Raw genomic sequence first — 26156 nt, forward strand, 5'->3', positions numbered from 1 at the left:
CTAACAGATATGCACCCTTGCAGATACCAGCTAATGCTGCAGCTCTACCCCAAGATTACCAAACCAAAATCTCATATTTTGACTCCAATGGCCCTCTGACAGTTGTCCAGCATGCTAAGAGGATGCAAGACCATTTTGAGACCTATGAAATAGATGATGACAGTGTCAGAATGAGGATGTTTGTTCAAAGCCTAACTGGGGATGTAAGAACTTGGTTTAGATCCCTGAATGCAAACTCCATCACAACTCCTGATGAACTGTATCAAGCCTTTACTATTAGATGGGAGAAGAAGAAAGATCCTCTGCACATACTTGGGGAATATGACACTATCAAAAGAGGTCCCCAAGAGACTATTTTGGAGTATTGTGCAAGATTTAACAATGTATATAACGCGATTCCACAAAATTTAAGACCTCCTCCTGATTTAGCCTTGTACAAATTCCCTGATGGTTTTGACCCTGACATGGCCTATCAGTTGAAGGAAAGAGATCCTCAATCCCTTGCAGAGGCCCAAAGGGTTGCTGTTACAGTGGAAGCCAACCTAATTGCCAAAAGAAACAGGGCAAGGTTAGAAAAGAGGACTGCTTTCAAAGAGGAACCCTCTGCCTTTGATCAAAAACTGGATGCAATACTCAATGGAATGAAAAGATTGGGTGATAGAGTGGAATCGGTTGAAAGAAAATCATCATGGGAAGCACCACAGAACAACCCTCCTAGGAATCCAAATTTTAGGAGAACTCAAAACCCAAATATTGGCAAGCCCAGTGCTGATCAAGACATAAGACCCCCTTTCCAAGAAAATTATGCAGAAACTTCCACATCAACAGAGCCCAATGAAAATCCTGAGATTAATTTAATGGGTCTAGATGGTGAAAGTCAAGTTTTCTTAACACAAGAAGATCATGAGGATGATGAAATCAAACTGTTCCAAACCAAATCAGGTGAATCCTTTGACTTTAAACAAGGCTATGACACTGCTGTTTACGAGGTCCATAAACAATACAAGCTGAGGAGCAGAACTGTGAATGTAAACCAGCCTGAAAAGATAAAGGATAATCAGCAGCCTGAAAGAGTCATAGTCACAGAGCCTAATGACAAAACAAATTCACCTGCAGAAGAAGTGATTATTGAAGAGATCACTGCACCACTGTCCTTAAAATAGCAGCCTGTGGCCACTTCACCTTCTCAGTCTAATCTGAATGTTACTCCCCAAGAGATGAGTAAAAGAGGCAAGTCCCAAAGTCAAGATAAAAATCAGGAAGAAGATTTAATGAACAAAGAAAGGACTGTTATCCATAACCCCAAGACCCAATCTGAAAAACCTTTCGACCTAGAAACTGAAATTGGCAAACTAAAAATAGCAATCCCTCTCTCAGAACTAGCCAAGCATGACATCTATAAACTACAAATTAAGAAGTCCCTTCAACTCACTAGCAACAAAGATGATGTCAATGTGCTGGATGACAGCCCAGAACTCCTGTTTGGCCCAGAAGTGGATGGAAGAACGGTAGTCACAGGGGTATTACCTTTCTATGTCAGTTTACATATTCATGATAAAATATTACATAATGCAATGTTTGACTCAGGTGCCTCTCACAATCTCATGCCAAAAGCAGTCATGGAAAGATTGAATCTAGACATAACAAGACCATACAAGGACCTGTTTTCCTTTGACTCCAGCCAAGTCAAGTGTCTAGGTCTCATAAAAGATTTATGTGTGTCTCTGGTTCAATACCCAAACAAAACAATCCTAATGGATGTGGTAGTTGCTGATATCCCACCTAAGTATGGGATGCTGTTATCAAGATCATGGGGAGCTAAACTCCAAGGTTCCCTACAATTAGACATGTCATATGCCACCATCTCTGTTTTTGGGCAACCAAAAAGACTGTACAGAGAAACACTCATGAAATATATGGTCAGCAGTGAAGAAAAGCCTCAAAACTTTCCCATATATGCTGTCCATTCAGACATAGACTCATACATTCTCTTCAATGACAGCACAACTCCCTCAAAAGGTAAGGTTGAAACCAAGATACTCATACAGGAGGAAGACTCAAATGAAAGAATTACTACCCATGAAACAACAGTCAATCAAACACTAGATACTGCTGCTGTTCCAAATACCAAGCATATCCAATCAAATGATGAAACTGTCCTAGAAGACAAGCTAAAGGAAAAACCACAACTTCTACTCACATTGCCAGCCCATGAACAGATCATTAAATCTCCTTCCCAACAGGATATTCTATGGTTCCTCGAATTTGATGGCTCAGTCAACAAGTTAGGGGCAGGAGCTGGAGTTTGGGTACACAACAAAGAAAATAGTCATGCAGAAGGCAGAGCCTATAGATTAAACTTCAGATGTACTAATAACATGGCAGAATATGAAGCTCTTTTACTAGGCCTCAAGTTAGTAAAGTTCTTACAAGCTGCCAGGGTTTCAATCATGGGTGATTCAGATTTAGTTATTCAACAAGTGAAGGGAAAGTTTGTCACCAATGACAAAAGACTAAGGACTTATAGGTCTGCTGTTGCTGAGGTACTAAACTTTTTCTCTGAATTCCAAATCACTAAAATTCCTAGAACCCACAATCTACATGCTCATAGTTTAGCCACCTTTGCAAGTACCTGCAAGGTGCCTTTTGAGCCCCATCATTGTTTTACAGCTGAGGTAAAACACAGACCCTCCATTCCAAACAATGTTAATGATTGGCAAGTATTTGAGGATGACGAGCAAATAAACCATTTTTTAACTCTGCAGCAAGAATTTGCAGGATTAAATATTGACACTGATACAGCAAGTCAATCACAAATACTTGAAAGAGCAAGTCCATCACAAATACAGTTTCAACAGATTACTCACCCAATATCACCTAGAACAGTGAAACAAATGCTAAATCCAACTATTTTCAATAAGGAAAACATTCAACAAATTCAATCAACCAATTGTGAGGAAGTGGCCAATGCTGAAACTGAAATCATAGAGCTGAAAGACAATTTTCTACCAACAGGCCTAACTCCACTAGAGGACATCTTTGATTCAAATCATATCCCCAGAAAACCAAAAATGCAGCCCCTAAATGCAGCCATTAAAGAATGCAACATAGGTACAATGGACAAACCCAAAATAATTAAATTGTCTGCATCTTTACCTCCTGATCAAAAGCCTAAATACATTGACCTCTTTAAAGAGTTCCAGGATGTTTTTGCATGGAGTTATGAGGACCTAAAGTCCTATGACACCTCTGTAATCCAGCATACAATCCCTCTCAAGCCTGATCAGAAACCCTTTAAACAAAAATTGAGGAGAATCAATCCTATGCTTCTCCCAGCAATGGAACAAGAAGTACAGAAAATGTTTAAGGCAGGCATCATAGCACCAATCAGATTCTCTGAATGGATCTCCAACTTAGTCCCTACAAGAAAGAAGACTGGTGAAATTAGGCTGTGTGTGGACTTAAGGAATCTGAACCAAGTATCCCTCAAAGACAACTATCCCTTACCCAAGATGGATCACATTCTCCAAAGAGTGGTAGGGGCCTCAAGGATCTCATTACTGGATGGATTTTCAGGCTTCAATCAAATCCTGGTGCACCCTGATGATCAAGACAAAACTGCATTTACAACCCCATGGGGAACTTTCAAATATGTAAAGATGCCTTTTGGATTGAAAAATGCAGGGGCAACATTTCAAAGAGCAATGGATATTGCTTTTGCCAAGGAGATTCATGACTTTTTAGTCATTTACCTAGATGACCTTACACCTTTCTCAAAATCAGACCAAGAACATATAAAACATTTGAGACAGATCTTCCTAAAATGCAGAAAATATGGAATTTCCTTGAATCCCAAGAAATCCCTGTTTGGCTTAGAGGAAGGTAAGCTGTTGGGCCACATCATTTCTAAAGATGGCATTAGAATTGACCCAGATAGGATACAGGCTATCCTACAAATGCCCCACCCAAGAAATGTCAAAGAGTTGCAAGGATTCTTGGGAAAAATCAATTTCTTGAGAAGGTTTATCCCAAACTTAGCTGAACTAATCAGATTATTAAATAATATGCTAAAAAAAGATTCAAAAGTCAAATGGACTGTTGAAGCCAATCAAGCCTTTGAAGGTATAAAATTGGCCCTTACCCAAACCCTAGTGTTGACCAATCCTCAGTTTGACAGAGAATTTATCATTTTCTCTTTCGCCTCCCAGCATACTATTGCTGCTGTTTTATTGCAAAAAGATGACCAAGGAAATGAGAAGCCAATTGCTTTCTTTAGCAAAGCTCTTAGAGATGCACCTTTAAAGTATCAAATCATGGAAAAGCAAGCTTATGCTTTGGTCAAAGCCATTAAAGACTTTAGGATTTATATCCTTTATTCCCATGTTATAGCATATGTGCCAAGTCCTATTGTCAAAGACATTCTCACCCAAGAAAATTTAGAAGGCAAAAGAGGAAAGTGGATTGCCAACATCTTGGAATTTGATATTGAGATAAAACCTACAAAACTAATAAAAGGGCAAGGCTTGGCCAAATTAATGACAAAAGCAAATTTCCAAGCCTTGGACATCAACCAGCTGGACAGTGAATCGGAGCTGGCGACTCCAAAGATCAATGTAGCCTTTGAACAATCCCCTTGGTACTCTGATATATGCTATGTATTGCAAAACCTGTGTGCTCCCCCAGGATTGTCCAGAACTAAATGTAGGTTTTTAAAAATGAAAGCTTCTAAATTTTGTGTTATGGATGGAAATTTATTGTGGAGAAACCATGAAGGAATATTGCTAAACTGCCTAATTGAGAATGAAACTGACAATATCATAAAGGAATTTCATGCAGGTGACTGTGGTGGACACTTGTACTGGAAGTCCACTGTGGATAAAATACTAAGGGCTGGGTACTACTGGCCCACCATGTTCTCTGATGTCAAGAAATTCACCACCTCATGTCATAAATGTCAAGTGTTTGAGGGTAAGAGACAGTTGCTGCCACTTCCCTTAAGGCCTATTGCAATAGAGAGACCTTTTCAACAATGGGGCTTGGATTTCATTGGGGAAATTCATCCCTCATCTTCAGGCGAACATAGATGGATATTAACAGCCACATACTACTTCACTAAGTGGATTGAAGCTGTTCCATGCAGACAAGCAAATGATTCCACTATCATTCAGTTCTTGGAGAACAACATATTGGCTAGATTTGGCTGTCCTGACAAAATAATAACAGACAATGCTGCTGCTTTCAGATCCAAGAAAATGGTGAACTTCTGCCATAAATTTCACATCACCTTGGGCCATTCTACTGCATACTATCCCCAAGGAAATGGCCTTGCTGAGTCATCAAATAAAATTCTGGTAAACATCATAAAGAAAGTACTAGAAGAGAACAAAAAGAATTGGCATAAGAAGCTTGTGAATGCCCTATGGGCAGATAGACTAACAACCAAAAGATCAATTGGGACCAGCCCATATGAGTTGGTTTATGGATTAGAGGCCAAATTTCCTTCATCACTAGGAGTGCCTGTTATGAAACTTCTTCAAGAAAGCCAAGCTGAACCAAATGATATGCAAAGAAGAATCAATCAGATCATATGTTTACAGCAAACTAGAGACCAAGTTTTCAGCAGAGTTCAAGTTCTACAAGAAAAATTAAAGAAGGCCTTTGATAGAAGAACTAAGGCAGAAGATTTCAACATTGGTGACAAAGTCCTCAAGTGGGATTCAAGAAGAGAGGATAAGGGAAAACATGGAAAATTTGATTCCCTTTGGAGAGGACCATTTGCTGTCCAAGCAGTACAAGGAAACAACACTTATTTCCTTAAGAGTCTCAATGAAACTGATTTGGATGAAGGTCTTGTGAATGGCAGGATGCTGAAGCACTATTTTGAATATCACCCATAAGTGAAGCCTGAGTTTTTGCCTTGTACATATCCAGATGTATATATTATTTTCTGTCAACATGTAAAAATGCAATTTCTAAAAGTTTTCTTAAACTACCAGCAAAAAGTGAATAGAATCAGAGGTCTACCAAGAAGAGAAGCACACAATTTTGGCATTTCAAAGCAGCAAACTTCAAGATTGACAAGAGCAGTCAAGGAGCAAGGCAATCTGACCTGCTGTTCTTGGTCTTTCAAATGAAAAACCATCCCCATGTGGAGCCACTGTTAGCTACCTATACCAATAGGTTTCATATTTCATGATTGGCAATGAAAAGATCCAAATATGCTCTGCTTTGATGATGCAAAGATCACATATTTCCATAAGAATACAATCTGTGCTTATAGCTTGATGGGGACTAAATTTTGATGGATGGTCCAACAGTCTAATCTGGATCATGCCATGTTTTGAATTTTCAGTTGTAGAATAGAGAAAGAAGTCTGTCCAAACTGTTTAATCTTGGCAAACAAGTAGTTCAGGTAGAGAAAAAAAAGGCTCCCAACAGCTTAATCTGGGACCTTGGAAGAAATAAGGGTAGAAGTAGATAGAAAAACAAAAGAAAAAGCCAAAGAAAAGAAAAGGCAAGTAAGGGTCTGCAAGCCTAAGTGCACCCTTCAAGAAGAAACAAAAAATGCTAGGCAAAATAGCTGGGTAAGTAGATGGGGTTGCAGAAGTGGTATTCATTTCAGATTTGACCTTGATGGTCAAGATGAGAAAAGAAAAACAAGAAGCATGTCTAACTTCCCAATTATCCCTTTTCCCACTCATTACTAACATCCCCTCATCAATTGAATTTCTTAGAAAACTTGAGGTTTGATGGTGGTTTTATTCATTGAAAAGCCACATTTCTTGTCTAAATTTCTTTTCATTTTGATCTACTCCCTAAAAACTAAGTAAGTTTCAAATAAACTTAGTGATTTCCCCCTTTATTCACATTTTCCCCCATATTAACTCTAACTCTACTATGTAATTCCCCTATGTTACCCTTCCCCTACTATTATTAACACCATGGTGTATAAACCCCAAATTTTGTATAAATATCCCTCCCCTTGGCATTATAGCCAATAAGTCCTCTGTCAGGGATCAAATTGGCATCTGGTCACTTTGATGAACCTAAAACCTCACCCCTCTCCCTTCTTTCAAGTCATTCCACCCATTAAACCTCCGTTTGTAAAGAAAAACCTTATAAAAACCCCCTCTTACCCATAAACCCCTTGAAATTGTGAAAAAACCCAAAAAACCCACATTATGCCGCTTATCCAAAGTTTCGGCGCATATGTTTGATTTTCCAAAATACATTGAAAAAACCTTACAAAAACCCATATCCCAAGGTTTTCCGCCGGGCGCATATTCCAAAACAAACAATAAATTAATCCCGCCCCCCATCCGTATTGTTCAGTCACATCACCCTTCCGTCAACCGTCGGATCGGACCCATGAGATCCGACGGCCCTCATTGATATCGGAGCGGCCCCGACGTCCGACAGATACCTTCCGATATCTGTCAGAAGGTGACGTCAGGGGCCCACCACGCGCCTTCTCCACAATACATCGGAGGTACGCCTGACAGATTCCACCTCTATAGCTATAGCGGTGCGATATAAAACCGCCAGCCGTTTCCGGTTTCGGTCAAACCGCTCATCCGACGTCATCCCCACGTCATTGCCACCCCGCCATCGCGTCGACCTTTTTGTCTGCCCTCATGCCAATGTGTCTGCCACCACATCATCTCCGTGGACCAATAGGAGCTCGCCACCTCACCGGATGACGTCATGCTGACGTCATCCGACTCCGACCCCACCCGATGACGTCATGCTGACGTCATCCCAAAAACGCGCCAATATTGCCAAAAATCCATTTTTAGGCCAAAATCTCGTGTTTTTTCCATTTTTGGCAAAAGACACTACTGTTATTTCTGCATGCTGCTCACGTCCAAACCAGCACCCGCCTGCTAAAGTCGATTCCGAGACCGCCAGAGCCTCCGTTGCACCTGCATTTGCAACTCTTGCCGACGAATTCACCAGGTATTCTTCAAAATCATCCCATAAACCTGGTTTTATCCATAATTCTGCAAGTAAATTGTCGACAGACCTTAAAACTCTGTTTTCACCGTTAAAAACACTGTGACCTACACTTATATCCAGCCAGTGAAGCCATTAAACTCCTGCCGGGCCGCATTTGACAAATTGAGTTGAAATTCGCACCTAAGTTTGCGCAGTCGTGAACTAGGTACCTTAACTGACCAAACTCACTACAGAAAACACTTTGCTCAGTCCTGTTACTGTTTTATCAGTCCTTCAAGCGGTATTTCAATTGCTGCAACTGTCTCACTCATCCTCTGTTCCATACACTTCACATTTCTCCCTCAAAGAAAACTCTTGGTGTTGCTCTGCATAGCAACTTTGTTCATAAATCCTAGGAGAAGTCATGGATCCACCAGTGGCTCCAATAGCACTAAACATTGCTCCATTAAATTCCCCTCAGAGACATATGGAATGGCAGTCCCTGGCAGACATGGACTATCAGATTTCAGAGGAAATGCTGATGGGTACCAAGTTCCACATTCACCTGCTTAATGAACTGAAGGATAAGCATGAGGCTGGAACATATGTGCTGGGCATATGGAGCTCATTCCTCCCTATTTTCAAGCTCCCTCAAGTTAACCAATTCCCTGAGTTGATCCATCTGTGTGCTGAAAATTATGACCCCACTCAGAGGGCAGTTCTTGACCCTTCAGGATCAGTTGTGTTTTATGTCACCCCAGAAGCTATCAAAGATATGCTCTGCTTCAGGACTGAGAAGAAGTTGGTCCCTCTATCACTTGTAGACCTGATAAATCGAGGAGCCAGAATGACAGATGCTCAGGTCACCAAACTAAACCAGTTGTATATTGGCTCTGACTCTGTGAAGTATCCTCCTATCAATCAGGTATACCTCAACCAACTGGGCAGAGATCTGGCTGACATGATCAGTCCCATTTTGGGCTACAACTCCATTGAGTACGTTGATCAAACTGTGCTGGTAATCATGCTCATGTTTGCTCCTGGCAAGTCTCCAGTCTGCTATGACTATGCCACCTATATAGCAGACAAAATACATGAGCAACTAATGAACCTAGCAAGAGAAAGAGTGTTCAGGTATACCTCCTACATTTACCACTTGATCTTATATCATCAACATCAGAAATTCTCTTTTCCAATCAAAAGAGATGATGCCCAAGGCAATCCAAGATCAGTGGTATATTGGTCATCTGTTTTCCACCTTAGAGGTGAAACTCCATACACCTATTGTGAGTTCATAGATCAGTTCATTCACCCAGCTATGACAATGATGATGGGCTTACCTCCTCCGAGACTCACAGATGAAATGCAAAGGATCCTGCAGCTATCTAAATCATACAGCATCGGGGACTGGTACTTTTACCAGCACCACACCGTCATCAGGATGTATGGGTGTGAACTGCCTCCCTACAGACTACCCAGATATATGCCTATGAGGCTATTTGCCCTAGAATACTTCAGGCAGTTTGGAAACGTTGATGTGCTTCACTTTTCAGGCAAAGGCAAGAAAGCACAGTTGAAAGTCAGGAACCAACTGGGCCACTTTGTCTATAACCAAAGGGAGGAAGGTTGGAAAGAAGCACACAGCATGCTTGAGTCCCTTGGCCTTCAAACTAGTTTCCTCTGGAAACCTTATGACCCCAACCACTTCATCACTTTGAGAAGGCTCAGATATAGGCTCTCTGGCTATGATCATCTAAAAATCCCTCACATTGAAAAACATGCTAACCAAGCAAAATGGAGGAGAGGAACCCTAGAAGAGCCGGTTACACAAGAAGAGCTGAATCAAAGAGCAGTGAGGAATCTTAAAAAGATGGCTGACCTTGAACTTTGTTCACAGGTGTTTTCACTGCCAAGCACACAAGTGGGAGCAGTTGCATCCTCCTCGATTGCAAACCAGCAACCACCCAAAGCCACTGAAGATATATCTGGCAAGGGCAAGGAAAAAGAAATGGATACTGAATGGCCACAGCATGAGAAGGTACCACAACAACAACATGAAATGCAGCAAGAAGAAGGGCAGCATAACAAAGAGCAGCCCCCACAGCAAGAAGGGACAGTTGAAGCCCCCATTTCCACAGAACAGCAGGCACAAAATACAGTGCCTCCAAGGCAAGAAACATCAGTTGATGCCTCAATCCTCCAAACTCCACAAAAGGAGGATACTAGCAGAAAAAGGGATAGAGAGACTCCCTTGACCACATCAGAAGGTCATGGTGAGAAAAGACAAAGAATGAACCCTTTCTCTGATGAGGAAATGCCAATAGGGCAGTCCCTGGGCATGGGCCCACCTAGCAGGGAAGTATCTGCAAGTTCCTTCCAAGGGGAACAGAACAGAACTGTGGGAGGAGAAGTCAGCTCCTCTAGCCAGCAGAGGGAGGGTGAACTGAGCATCAAGCAGCAGTTCATAGACATAAAAAAGAGGAGTGAGCCCATAAAAATACAGCTGTATAATCATTTGCTAAAGATGGCTCCCACCAACCAGCAAAGACTAATGTCTGCTTTTGATGTCAGTGAAGGAAAGATGATCATGAGTCATTTCCTACCAGCTGTAGCACAGCCCCAAACTCATGCAGATTATATAAGGACCAATCTTGAGGTCCTTGCCAAAGACATCCACCCAATGGATAAAATTGAGTTGCACAAACAAACAGGTGAGATGGTCTATGCCTCCTTGGCAGACAAAACCTTGGACAACTACAGGCTGGAAAATAGCCTTAATAATACAGCTGCCCAACTCGAGTTGGAAAGGGCATCATCACAGGCTAAGGACAACAAAATTAGGTCCTTAGAAGATATAATTATTGAGATTGGGCATGATCCCAAAGATATCAAGGGCATCCAGGAGATATTGAAATTAAGGAATGCAGACATGGCTGCCTTGAAGAAAAAGATAAAAATGCCAGCCACAATCCACCCTCAAACCGATGAGGTTGCCCAGCAGAGGCATGATAAAGAAGCCACAGATTTGCTGGTGTCTCTCTACAAACAGCTCATCCACGCACAAGAAAAGCTGGGAGAATCAGAGGCTGCACAGGCAGCATTACAGGCAGCTTTGAAACAAAGAGAAGAAGGACAGACCTCCCAGCCTCCTCCTGAAGTAATAAATCTTGAGGAAACTACTCCACCTACTGTTCCTCCTCCTCAACAGCCAGAACAAGCAGCAACATCCACCTCAGCAACACCACCAGCAACAGAGCAGGCCCCAAGCCTGGACATGCAAAAGCTGAGGAATGAGATCCAGGCCCTGGAAGCTCAAATGACAGAGCTGAATGAGACCAGGGATAAATTGGCCGAAGTGAATGACAGATATGATAAATCCAAGCAGTCTGTGGCAGAAAAGGGCAGGGAGATAAAAGCCCTCAAAGATAAAATCAAAGAGCTAGAAAATGAGCTCAAATTAGATAAAGTGGTGGCTGAGCTAAAAATAGTGCTGTGGGCTAACATTGGTCAATCTATCAATGAGCAATGGCAATTTATTGAAACCATCCATGAGCAGTTGGACCTTATTCCAAAAGCACACACTGAAATTCAGAGAGCAAGAGCTGCTCTAAGCAACATGCCTGAGATAGCCACCAGGATGATCAATGTGCTTAACAATAGGACAAGCACTCAGTTGGCTGCCATGGGAATTCCAAACAGAACTGAGCACATTCAGTTGATCAAAAGGGTTCTCACACTGAGAAACTTAGTGCAAACATTGGAAAGAAGAACCCAGGATATGCAGACTGAGGTGAACAGGTTTTTGGAAAAGTTTCAGGTGTTGGAACACAGAGGGCTCCCTAGCTTACTGAACAGCGCAGGGAAATTGTTTACACATGACCAATATGCCAAAAGAGTTAACACATTTGCCACTAGTCAGATCAATGAGAAGCCCAACACCTCAGAGGAAACGGGGCCAGCCACAGGACAGACTCTCTATAACAGAGTAGAGAATTTATTTTTTATAATGAATGAAATCAAACACCTGTTTGAGGCCCCTCCCAATTTTTATAAGTATATAGAGGCAGAGGAGACGATAGATGCAATCCTCAGGCATCAATTACCTACACATGACTGGTGGACCAAAGCGATACAAACAATTTTGTAAACGGTGAGCCATTCACCAAATTTTGTTTATAAAAATATGAATTGTTATGCAAGACACAGTTCAATAAAGTCAACATACAAAGGAAAGATGAAAGGCTGAGCCAACTCAGCAGGGCTATTTGGCCACCACAGCAGCAAGCATAGTCACAGGTGGCAGGGCCGAGAAGATACAACGCACCAAACGTAAAGGCACATTTTTCAGCATTAAAGCAAAGCGTTCCAACCGACTCAGTGACCTCCAAAGGTCAAAATATCCTCTGACAGACTTAAAGAGTAGTTATGTTTCATTCAAAGCTGCAATAACTTCTTTTCCACTTTTCTGTACGAAGTAATGAAGATATTTCTCTCTCAGATGACTCAATGCCTGAGATATTTTGTATAAACATTTCTATAAAGTCCCCTTCGCATGTTTTTGCAAAGGGTTGTTGTTGATTTCTCCTGAAGAAGTTCTTATACTGTAATCCTTTCAGAGTTTAATAAAGAAAGTGATGGAATTTCTCGGATTTTCTAAGTGTTGAATGCGTTCTAGTGTCTGTTGAAAACTGCAGGATTCCTGTGTACTTCACAATACAATAAGTTTCTGTAACTCTCTTTGTTATGTGCTTTAATCTTTTACAACCCATATATGTTTCTAATTTCTAAGTGTTTAGCAACAAGGAAAAAGAATAACCTTCAGGACTTATTCAAGGAATACCCTGAGTTCAATCTTTGTTGTTAATGAATGTTTTTCTTCAGCTGTATTCTTGATAAGTGTAATTCTTAACTGCTGCACTTTCAGGATATATCTTTCACAGTGAGCTTTGTTTCAGGAATTCAAGTTTGCTCCTGTGCAACATGTTTCACTTTCATATCACCAGCTCAATAGAGAATTCTTAATTGCTTTCTGTTGGCTGACCATGCTTCATCACTTAAGTTTAAATTTGATTGTTTAAAGATACACAATAGGCCCTGCAGTCCGAACATCATCACTCCTACATCTCAAAGCATTGCACAATTCCAGACTCCATTGCCCAAAAATATACTATTCTCTGAACACTACACCTTAAGCCCTGAAAGAAATCCTTCAACCAAAATATAAACCAAAAACCTGAGCATAATAACTAGCCTAAAACACCCTCAAAACAGAGACAAATTATAAAGAGAGAGCCCTCTCTGATTACAGTTTGGCTAGGAATTGTGATCCAAAGGTTGGTTAGTGGTTACCCCGGCCGTATTCCCTTGGGAGTCATAGGGAACAACCTGGGTGTTAACACATACCTTTTTCCCTCCATTTTCACTCTCTTTGTCTCACTCCTTTATATCATTAATATTCACTAATCGCTATAAATGCACAAGGTAAACCCCCTTCAATTTTTTTCTTGGAATTTTTAATTAATGAAGTAATAGTCATGGGGATTTTACTTACGCGAGTTACTAATTTTTTCATTTCCGTAGATCCAGTGGTCAAAGGTCACATATGAAAATCACAGAAGCAACTTTGAGCTTACAACACCAGCGCGACAACACTGTAACAGTATAACCTATGTCGAGCCTATTTCAGACCTTTCTTGTTCTCGCTCTCTGATCCAGGAGGATCCATTGATTCAATTGCATAGGTGTTAAGTGTCATCGTCGCCTCAGTTTATGGGCATCATTCAGTTTCGACAGTGTTGGTTATGATCATGTTGTTTAGGTAATGTTCATAGGTTTTCATGGCGTTCAATAGAGATGGTTTAGCGCTTGATTGTCGACTTGAGTTCATTGACAGTTCCCAAGGTTTACTCGACGACATGTGTTTTGTCATTTGACAAACAAGATTGGTGTCGACATGGTTGTGTCATTCATCGCAGAGGTTTGATATGTCGTCAGGGTGTCGTTTGTGGCATAGGTTCATCATCAAGGTTGTCTTTACAAAGATAGCTAGAGTTGACGATAGACATGTGGTTTGATGTCACATTGTGACGAAAGATTATAAAAGGGTTTTTAAAATTCTAGACCTAAACCCTAATCCTACATCTAAATCCTAATGACCAAAACCTAACTTAAAAACCTAAATCCTATGATAAACCTATTGTATCAAATCCATTACAAAACCATATGCCAAACCTAAAATGCTAAATTCAAAATACATTAAAAAAATTATGTATTAAAACCTAAACCTAACCCTAAGCCTAAAGTCCTAACTCTCGGGCTATATGTTTTAACAAACATTACAAATAAAATGTTATAACAGTCCCTAACCGCAGAGGAGACCGCAGTGGGACCACAGACATGTGAACGCGGCATTGTAAAACCATTGGGGTATGTGCTGGCAGTTTTGGAGTTGGCCACCACCTAAACTATTAACTAAACCGCATTGGAACCGTGTCAATGTGAGCGCTGCAAACAAACCGCCGGAGTATATGTCATGATGTTCAGAGGTTAGCCTAACGGTTAGAGAACGCGGACACATGAACCGTGTCAATAAGAACCGCTAGCGTACTAATCATGGGTTAGTTCGAATGGTCACATGAGTTGTCTAACCTGCCTAGTTATGCTGACAACTAGCGGTTTTGGGGATAATCCAAAGTTATTTTGGGTTTCATATTGTTAATTTGTTTTTCAACTAATTTGAGGACCATGGCATAATGAACCAAGGTGGAAAAACATAACCAAAACCCTAATTCAACCCCAGAAGTCAGCTCATACACCTCAAAAGTATCCAAGGAGGTTTCCATGTACTTGCAAGCCTATAAGAAACAGTTCTTCTCATTGAAGAATAGATTGGTGGTTTTGGGTTTTTGTATGTAGGTTCTGGAGGACATACGCTGCTTTGTTTTCAGTGTTTCAGGAGCATCCGGAGTCGGAATTGGAAACCGTAAGTAGCGTTGGAAAGCTAGTTAGAAGGATATCTGATGAAAGTGGTCAGAATTGCTTGTGTGCAAGTTCAGTGTGTATAAATCACTGTGTAATCGACTCCTTCCTTCTCATTCCTAATAAAAACGGTCATCCATCTTGAAAGTAGACCCGGAGACATATTCCATCATGGATGAACTCCATAATCAATCTTGTTGTTTGGTATATATGTGTATTTTGCTGTTTTCACTTTTGTTTTTCATCTTACTTATGGTTTATCAACTGTTGTAAAGTGTTCTGTTCAAGCAGTTTACCTTGATTTCTGTGCTTTCAGCTAACATTCGACTCATTAATGGCTAATCAATTCTACATCAGTTTTTAGTTTATGGTCATTTCAGAACATATAATTTGGTATCAAAGCAAGTTGCGTTTGTAGAATGTGCCATTGAATGTTAACCAGGCCTAAGTCACAACGAGGAGAAGGAATCCTTGTGCAGATCGATCTAAATATTGGAAAGCAATGAGTCGTTCAGAAAGTGACCATGTCAGGAGTTGATGTAGGTGAAAACACTGAAAGTAAGATGAGTGAAGAACATTTTCACCAGGCATTCTTAACTATACAACAGATGTTGGGAGAATTGTACGAAGACAAGAAGGCGAGAGATGCATCTTCTTCAAAAGCATCGAAGAAGGACAAAGGTAAAGGCAAGGCTGATAAACCTCCTTCACCTCCATCATCTCCATCATCCTCTTCTTCTTCTTCTTCTTCCAGTGTAAAATCTGAAATGGAAAAGAAACCTAAGAAATCATCTCTTTTGAAACTTGATGTTAAATTTGAGTTACCTGTTTATGATGGTGAAATGAATCCTGAAAAGATAGATAACTGGATAAAGCAGTTAGAAGTGTATTGTCGCATTCATAACATTTCTAGAGATAAAACTAAAATTTAGTTAGATACACTTAGAATGGGTGGAACAAATTTAATCTGGTGGGAAAGTAAAACTCAGCTAGATGTAAAGCGTAAAGGAAAAGTCATCTCGTCATGGTCTAAGTTTTTAAAAGCTCTTAGGAAACAGTTCTCTCCTTTAGGATACATGCAACAAGTTGTTATTGATTGGTAACATCTGAGGCAAGGTAAAGGGCATAGTTTTCAGGAGTTTACTCAGGAGTTTAGAAAGAAAGCATTGATGCTTGGTATTTCATTGGATACATGTGAAACTTTGTTAAAATACATCGACAATTTACATTCATATTTGCAGCATACTTTATTGATATTTAATCCTAATTATTTTGATGACCTGTGTGTTCAGGCCATACATGTTGATTTAGGTGGCAGACCATTCAAGTTTTCATATCAGTCATCCAAAGAGTTGGAAACCAAATATTCTAGTGACAGTAAGGGGAAGAACATTTCAAAGAGAAAGAAATCAGCAATTGTTCTGTTGACATGGCGAATTTTCGCTATACCAACAAGGGGAACTAACCCGATCACAGACTCTAATTAGATCTGTTTTCATTTGGAGTGGCTAGTTCCAACGGGCTTTAAAGGAGCCCATGGACTGTAATAGGTGTTGAAATATTTCTTCTTGGAGGAAGACTTCAATTAAATAAAAAAACAAAACAGCTAACCTATGTGTATCAAGTTCTATCTACACTACTTCTAACTACTCTAATCTAGTCCTAATTATCCTAATCTATCCTATAGGAGCAAAACAAAAGGATGTTAAACATCATATATAGATCCCATGTCCAAATGAATCAATTACTGGTCTGCAAAAGAACAAGGCAGTATTAAATCCTAATCACAATCCAATTACTTATATAGGAATAAACATTCCTTTCCATACAAATAACACTTTCAATTGATGTTTAACAAAGTCTGGAATCAACGACCTTTCATGAATTATTAATGCTATTGGATTACATTGAAATAACCAGGAATAGCCATGAGCTACTAGTTATCACCATGCACAAAGCAAATCACATTTGTCTTTATACCATAAACAACACACCGATTCTAAACACATGAGATAAAAGGGAAATAAATCTGAAACAACAGGCTCCTCCTTGAACCAAACAATCCTCTTTATTCACAATAAATCAAAGCTGTTTTCTCCAAACAAAAATCCCTTCTCTACTATCCGGAGGGAATATTTATGCAGCTGGAAATGTCTCTCGGTCTTCCCTTAACTCTTTCGCCTTCCCCTTGTTCTCTTCGATATACAAATTAGAATACACAGATGTAGAACAATCAGTGTCACTGCTGATACATAAAGGGAATTTCTGTCATTGGAGCGCTTCATTTCCTGGGGAAATGAATAGATGTTGATTAGAAGAGGATGACTGTGTGTCATCTCTTCATGATGAGATTTAGGGAAATTTCGCTTTTGGAATACATAGGCAACACCTGGAAATCGACTGAGAATGCCAAAGGCCAACTCTTTCAACAGAACACACCTGCATATATGAGTTCTTCAGATTTTCTTATGCATTCTTTACTCCTTGCCTACAGAGATAATAGACAGCAGTCATGCTTATGAAAACACGACAAAAATGCTTTAAAAACATAAGTCTTGCCTTCATTGAACGTTTATTACATCAAAAGGAATAAATGTGAAGGAATAGGCCCATTTTTTTTTCTAATTCTCGTATTGATTAAGTCTCGCAAGCGTAAACTCGGTCTACATTGAAAATCGTCGTATAACATAGAACCGGATCTAAAATCCGGACTTGAAATATTATATACGGGGACATATACCCTATTGGGTCTGCCATATCGCATCGCATCGTGCCATGTGTTTGGGCTTAAAGGTATGTCGATTGCGCCTTTCAATTGGCCGGACTCGAAATACATATATGTCGTGGTTCATAATCCCTTTGGGTCCGCTGCATAAGACTCCTATTTGAAAAACCCCAACCCCAACATATTATCAAAGAACACGGGAAAACACAGGAAAACTCCATGGTGGAGCCATAGCGCCGGACTTGAAAATTTATGCACCCGCATTTATAGTTATCGGCAGGTCCGGTATGGAGTGGTGTGCCTTATATATAATCCCAGGAACCCATCGATTGCGATGTGTGACGAGGCTTTGGACCTAACGTATATATATGTGTGTTAATACTATTGGTGGGTCTACAATGTTAGATTCCCTTTGAAAAGACCCCGCCCTCAATATCTTTCGAAAACAAAGAAATATACGGGAAAACCCGAGTCCAGCCATTAGGATGGAATTGAAATATTATATGCCCGGCTCTATAATCATTGGTGGGTCTAGGTGATAATGGTGCGCCATATATATAACTCCTGGGTTCTACTGATAGCGATAAGCGATTGGGGGGGGGGGGGCGATAATATATATATTGTAGCTAATAGCCCTGTCGGGCCTGCTAAATCGCATCGGCCTTATGGATTAACTTTAACTCTGGCCAATTGCAATATGCGATATGGTGTCGGACCCGACATATGTATGAAATATGGTTAATAATGCCATCGGGTCCGGACTATATTAATGAACAATGATGATTGCAATAGGCCAAAAGAAAGGGGTGATTTATGCATTTTGTGAAGTGTTTCCTTTGTAAAGGGTTATAACGGAATAAGGTGCGATAAAATGTTTTTTGAGGGCTGGAAAGGTCCCGATGGAGGAAATGAATGGAGGGTTAGGAGGGGCTAGAGATAAATCATGCAACAGATATCTAAAGAGGGGGGCTCAACAAAAAAAAAAACAAATTTGAAGATTTGACTTTGCAAAGGATTAAAGTCCCGATGATAAAACAGATCATTCGAAAAGATGAAAAATAAAACTTCTAGGGGGCCCATTCAAAATTTGCTATCAGATCATGTTTTAATAGGGTGGTGGTTGTGGCCACAACAAATGGCGAACCGTTGGGTGAACCAGTTATCTCTGTTTCCAAATAAACCTCAGTCCAATAAAACATCAGGGAGTTAAGATAAACTTGAAATGCAAACTGTACAGATGAACAAGCATGGGTCCCACTTCAACATTAATTGTTTTAGGCGGGATAAAGACAAATAGCTACTACTTACTGATAGGGTTTTGACAGACATTCTCCAATGGTAATATTATGGAATTTATTAACCTTCCTTTACCTGTTTCCTACTTTCAAAAATCCTTCCGGGGCCATCACTGGTCTGTCAATCCCTGTTCAGGTGTGTATCTCAACTCTTTATTGCTCATCAAACTTGATGTAGATATGTTCATTTGTACTTTATATGAGAATTTCGGTGTTATATTTTTATATGATTGGATGGGTTGCAATCATGGATCATACCATATTTTTAAACCACTTCAGCGAGGTTGGGCTTTGTTCGCACCTAAATCTGCCCTAGGCTGAAGGAAGGCAAAATTCAGGGTAACCACAAACCATGCTCAGTCTGGTAGCTAGCCCTACCAGAACAGGAGAGGGCTCTCTTCGAGTCACGCTTAGTGAATAGATAAGCAAAAAATGGTCTGAGATGACTTACAATGAAATATTGATCTTAGGCTAATAAGTGAATATGGATACAAGAAACAATTTTTATGAATGACCGAGCTTATGGGATGGTATGGGACCAACGGCCAGCAAAGAATAGAGAATTTAATACAAAGGCACAAATTACTTTGTGAGGCAATGCAGCGGAAAGTGTAGCAATTTAGTTTGGAATAACGCGGAATGGAGAGATTGCTGAGGAGTGTGAAAAGGGCATAGAAACATGAATCATTTTCAATAGAAGAAGAACACTGAATATGAAATTTTCCCACAGGCAGAGCAATAAAATTGAATTCTACCTAATCTCACTTAGAAAATTTCACTAGAAATGAGCATGAATTGAATTATGAAACATAACAAAATACATATGAAAACATAAGAGACACATTTGCTACACTCACAACCACAAGAATCTCATGAAACAGAGCCGCTGCCTTTCATTAATTATTTGTCAAAAATATACAGTGAAGAAGCAGAGTTTCTTTCCCACAGTCTCTCGGAAGTTACAAGCCAACCAACCCTTTGCAAATGGTTTACATAAAATATATAGAATGTGCCATGAAGAGATAGAATGCCCAAGGGTTGGGTAGTTACTCGAATCATTACAAAATGGAGATGAAGAGCCAACCATCAGCTACAACTGCAACGTTACAAACATGACAAATGGCTTGGGTGACCGTTTGCCTTCCTTCACCACTTGGATAGAAGCCAATCTGGGGAAAAAAAAACTTTAAATGCCGCCTTAGGTGCCAAAAAACCGAAGTGTAGATGAGCAGGCCCACTTGGAGAAGTCGCGAATCGAAATTTTGCGAAACGGAAGCAAATTTGACAATTTTTCCTCTGTGCGCTGCACTACTTTGGGGCCTGTTTTGGGGCACTTGCAGGTGTCCAAAATGTGCCCAAGTGGGCTTGTTGGAAAGCCTGTCTTGTCTACTTTCTAACCCAACTAGAATTTTTGAATTTGGTGCTCATTTGCCCCTCCAAATATCCATTCTCCCAAGACTGCTTCCTGTGTGTCAAAAAAGGTGCAGAGAGGCCATTTTTTGGGTGTTTTTGACCTCCTGGAGACTCAGATCTTGCTCAAATTTCTTGTCCGGGAACCAGTAGTCGTGATTTTCCATTCTGAATCCAAAAATGCAAACCATTCCTCATTTGGAGCTCTAGAATTTTAGCGCCGCGCCACAGGGAGAAAAACCCTGTGTTTTGCCCAAAAATTTGTCATGTGACCAAAAATTCACCAAATTTCTTGAAATTTGGGCTGGAGGTTCTCTATGGGGTGTTATGATGGGTCAAGGAAGCCTCAGCCAAGATTCGAAGCCAATCTTGCTCTTTTTCCTCTTTTGCCTTTCTTGTTGCTTTCCTCAATTTCACCTTCAAGCTCCTTATCCGGGCCCTTGCACTCATATTTCGTGTCCTGTAACAATAAGCCATGTGTCTCAGTGAGGAAAGGTCCTGATCGGCCTTGTCCAGCGGGCCAACTCATGATGAACTTTGACATTTGCCACCCTTTGACAAAATTCAAAACATTTTAGGTGCTGGAAACATGACATGGCAAGAGGGCATGCTTGTAATTCAGTGAGGGTAGTGGGCTCATCCCTAACATGTTTGCCACTCTCGTGATGTCTCCTAGGAGCCTGCTCTTTCGAGGATGAGTCACTTTGTGTCTCCATCTCATACTCTGGTGAATGCTATGATGCCATGACTGCTGTGTGTACTGTACTTGGGCTGCCCTTTTGGTGATGGTGTGAAACTAGGTATTATTGTGATATCTGCCACCAAGGGGAACAATGAAAAAGGGAGTATTAGGAGGGGAGTAATGTGATGGGAATAGGGGTTATGGGGAGAAGTTTGTTTAGGGATATGTAGGGGGTTTGGGTATTTGATAGGGTAGGGTTTTGGGGTTTTGACAAGGTAGGGTTTTGGCGTGTTATGTTGACAAATAAGAGGAGGGATAGGGGATAGGGTTTGGTAGTATTTTAGGGTAGGGATAATAGGAAAAATGAGAAAGGGAGGATGGGGAAAAATGGTAGGAAAATAGAACCTTAGCCTCAATACCTCAATTATGCAACCCTAGCCACCATGGTTTTGATGTTTTTTGAGTGGTTGGTCTTATGAGTTTTGTGGCAATTGAACATAGCCAAAAACCACCATATAATCCATAAAATTTGATGATCAAGCCATGATTTAGACCCTACCTGGCAATTTGGAGGCAAATTTCAATGAAATTCAGTCCGTTTAGCCCTGTGCGCCGTGCCAGTGTAAATTTACACTGGAAAATTTCTCCCAGTGCGCCGCGCTCTCTATGTGCATCGCGCCCTTTTCCAGGTGACTTTTGGAGGCCTTCCCGGTGTCCAAATTGGGTGCAGGATAGCTCGTTGGAAAGGTATTTGAGTATACTTTCCAACCCAAGCTGAATTTATCAATTTGGAGTTCATTTTCCCTGTCAAAAATCAAATCTCCCAAGACTAGTCAAAATGTGCCAAATGAGGCTGCCTAAAAGCAGAGTGCTATTACAGTCAACTTTTGAATGCATTCCTCAACTAAAAATTGAGCTCATGGTAGCTCATTGGAAAGCTCTTTGTGTCCAGTTATCATTTGACTCATCAAGAAAGTCATTTGGCCAACTGAGCTAGGAGAAAATTTGATTTTCCCAAGGTCACTTCAGAGGTGCCTCAATTCTCTCGAGGCAACTATATTTTTGACATTTCTCCAAAACCATGACACCTGTGTAAAAGGTGAACAAGGTTTTTATTCTTTGGCATGTTATGGACAAAAATCTTTCTCAGTTTTCCCAAGTTCATCTTTTATTACTTAGAAACCGCATTTGAGTGAAACCTATCTCGATGTGTGGAACAAGGGATTTGTCGAAATGAAGCGAAATGAAGGAGATAGGGAGTTTCTAAATTCTTGAGGAAATTTCGGGAAGTAGGGATGGATATTAGGAAGTAGGGGAAAGTGTAATCTCAGAGATTGAGTGAGGGGAAGGGGTCCAAAAAGGCACAGGTCCAACCTAGAAAATTGCCAGGTTGTAGCAAGAAACTAGGGCTTGTGCGAAAATGAGGAATTTGGGGGATCTCGGTGATGGGAAATGTTTGATAAGGTACTTTAAGGATAGGGGAAGCTGTATGAACATCAGGATACAAGTTTTGCTGATGATTTGGCCGTCCAAGAGAAATTGCCTTCAAAACCCTAGGAGAGGGAAATGAACTTACCTAGGCGCAACTGAAGCATGAACAAGGTGTAAAATGACCCAGTGGGACTTGAAATGATAATGAAAACTCTCTGAATGATGGTACACTCAACTGAACGGTGACATGGACCAACATTTGGACAACTTTGACAAGGGTAAAATCAAACCCTAGACCTAATGCATAGTGACCAAATTTTGCTTGAAGACTCACTGAAATGACAAAATTTGACCTTGACACCTTAAAATCACTTTGTAAGAGCATGTTTGATCACTGGAGGAAGGCTGTAAAGACTGACACTAACAGGCTTGCTGTGTCAACCGGTACTCTGAGCCCAACAACAGTCACTACTCTAACCAGCTTCCCGAACAACCTATCATTCCAGTTTGGCACAAGGACTTGACATTTCATTTTCTTTTGAATAAGTCCTTCCAGTTTCAGGCACAAGGACTAGAGAACTATTAGATTTGCCACAGGGTATATGAAAATGAGCTTAGCCCATGAAATGAGGTTTACTTGTAGATAATAGGTATTGGACAACTTAGTGTGGTGGATGGGACCAATGGAGAATGAATGTAACCTTACAAGAAAGTATAGGCTAGGTCTGAGTGGAATTTATTTAAAAATGCAGCGTTCCTCCATGCTAATCCAACTGTAGTTACACATTTTTTGTTTTATAAACATGCCCCTACATGCTCCAGATATCCAAGTTATCAACAGATCTTACCCAGTTCCCAACAAATGCTAACGAGTGGCGTTGGTTTGAATGCCACAACTTCTTTTCAAGTTCTCATGGGCTGATTGAAAATTTGTTTAATTTGCAAGGTAATTGTGGATTTAGAATCAGTAGACTCATCCGCAGGTTAATGAGGAAGGGAAAGGCTGAAGGTGGTGAATGGGGGCAAATACGAGAAAGGTAAAAACAAGATGGGAGGACTGAAATCAGTTGGCTAAAAAGGGCTAAAATTCAAAATAGAAGGAAAATAAACTTTGTAGGAAATAAAGAGCGGTAAAGACGGAAATGGAACTAAGCTAATAGCAAAATGAAATGAAATCTAACCTATTCAGGAGGTAGCCACCATGTAGTGGCTGCTGGAAGCATCTTTTTAGATGATGGCCATTAACAAGGAGTTTTTTAGTTTCTCCCTGTAAACAAACATAAAAAGACAAAACATAGTTCAGGATAACTTATTGTTCCATTAGACACCACAGGAATTCTCTAGCAGAACACAGATCATCATTTAGACATCAAACAGTGCAGAGATAGTGAACTTTTCCAGCTTTTTGTATTAGATAATCTGAAAATATACAAAATAGTGTCTCAGAGAGAAAATCACCAACCCCAAATACGTTGTAAGGGGAGGTATATATACAAAATTTAGATACAAAAATATCTAGCTGATGAGTTAATGGCTCATAAATTCTATGCCAACCCCTGAGGAATTACAGCTGAGAGAGTAAATGCTGTAATAACTATTTAGTGCACTAGCTGTCCATCTTTGTCAAAAAATATTGACTTTTGTGACCCATTGAGTCGGCTGGAGCCGTGTTGCCCAAAATTTGCGCGTTTCCTTTCTTTGGCTTGCTGTCCTCGTATTATGCTGAGTCATTACTTTCACCCGCCCTGCCTGCTGTCTTCATGTTGCTTTTGACTTTGGTTGACCTGAAGCTGATTAGAAGAGACTAAACCGAGATTATTGAGGCAAAATTTGCAGCATTGCCTGCCACCAATCTTCCTTGGGCAGTTGGTGTCTTCGTATTTTTATTAAAGTTTCATCTGCCTCTGTATACCTGTAAAAATTTGGTGGGACCTCAAACAAGTGATTAATTTCATGCTCAATGTAGAATAAATTTTCTAGCTTGTTATAGAGGCTCTGCCCTGATGGAGGTCCTGCTTCTTCAGAAGTGCTGGTGGATGCTGTGATCTGATTTGCAATAAAATTTGTCATCCTAGTGGCATATTGCTCACGGGTGAGCAGTCTTCCTGTGCTGGTCAATAGGCTGGGCAATCCTTTGTCTTGCAATGCTCCCATTCTAAGTTTGTAGTCATCTACCTCAGCCTGCATTTCCTGACATTTTCTTTCCATAGTCTGCACAAAATTTCTGAGGGTCAGCACTTTTTTAGCTGTTAGAACAACATATGTTCTGCTGCTGATGTTTAGGGCTGCCAACTCCTCCTTGGTGTGATTGTTGAGGAAATGTATCATCCTGTTGGCCTGCTCAGGCTTATTCCCTAGTGCTGCTCTGGCCTTCTGGCTTTCAACTTGTGCTTGGCCTATTAATTCCATCTGCTCATGCACTGTTTTGATTGACTTCCACTGTTTGGTAATGGAGTGGTCAATCTGGGTCCACAAAGTCTTCTTTATCTCTGCCAGAGTATTCTCTAAATTTAGTTCCTTTTCCAACGCCTTTATTTTGTCCTTTAGGGCCTTAATCTCTCTGGTCTACTCTGCTACTGTCATTTTGGATTTATCACACTTAGTTTCTAGCTCAGCCAATTTCTCTTTGGCTTGTTTGATCTCTGTTGCCTAAAGTTCCAGTTCTTTGACAGCTTTGGTCAAATCATCCAGGCTTATGCTAGCCTCAGGAGCTGTTGTTGTTGCCGCTGCAGCATCTGTTGTTGTTGTAGCCGTTGAAGGGGTCGCTGCTGCCTCTGTAGTTGCTGCAGTAGTTGGGGCAGTTTGAGGAGGTTGGGAGGTTGATTCTCCCTGTTTGTCTTGGAGTGCTTTCTCCAGCTCCCCTTCCAGATCAATTACTCTTTGGTTCAGTTTCATCATTAGATCCAATTGATCCTCAACTTCCTTTTCTTTCTGCAATTCTCCTGTTTGAGGGTGCTCAGTAGGAAGCAATTTCAATCTCTTCTTCAATGCAGCAATGTCATCATCTTTCTTTTTCATAAGGGCCCTCACACCCTTAGGATCCTTAGGATCATGTCCTAAGTCCACAATAATGTCCTCCAATGTTTTGATTCTGTTGTCTTTGGCTGTGGAGGACATTCTCTCTAAGTCAAGCTGAGTGTTGGTGTTCTTCAGAGATTCTTTTAATTCATGGGCCATTGTGGCCCTGTCTACCAATGTGGCATAGACCATTTCCCCTGTTTGCTTATGCAGTTCTATCTGATCCATGGGGTGAATGTCTTTTGCCATGACCTCTAACTTTGTTCTAACAAAATCTGCAGCTGAGTGAGGCTGCGGTATTTTGGGTTTAAAATGGCTGAGGATTATCTTTTCCTCTTTGATATCATATGCTGCCATCAGCCTTTCTTGTTTGGCCGGTGTTGCCTTGAGAAATTGGTCATATAGCTGCACTCTTAGCAGCTCATTTTGTGCCTTAATTTCTTTGAAGGTGGCCTTGGTACTAGATGGCTTCTTGCTTTGCTGAGTGGAGGAGGACACCTCCATGCCATGCTGTCTTTCCTGCTCTTGTTGAAAAGAGCTTGTGGCTGTTTGTTGGCTATCTTCTTTTTCTTTCCTTGGGCTTCCAAGGATCTCTTCACTGATTTCTTCTATAACTAGAGAATCAACCCTTTTCCTTTTGGCTTCGGGTTGCTGAGTGGATCCACTAGCAGGTGTGGACTCC

Source organism: Pinus tabuliformis, chromosome 6 (assembly GCF_031772625.1).
Source record: "Pinus tabuliformis cultivar Carrire ecotype Pingquan chromosome 6, CPIR1, whole genome shotgun sequence".
Taxonomy (NCBI): domain Eukaryota; kingdom Viridiplantae; phylum Streptophyta; class Pinopsida; order Pinales; family Pinaceae; genus Pinus; species Pinus tabuliformis.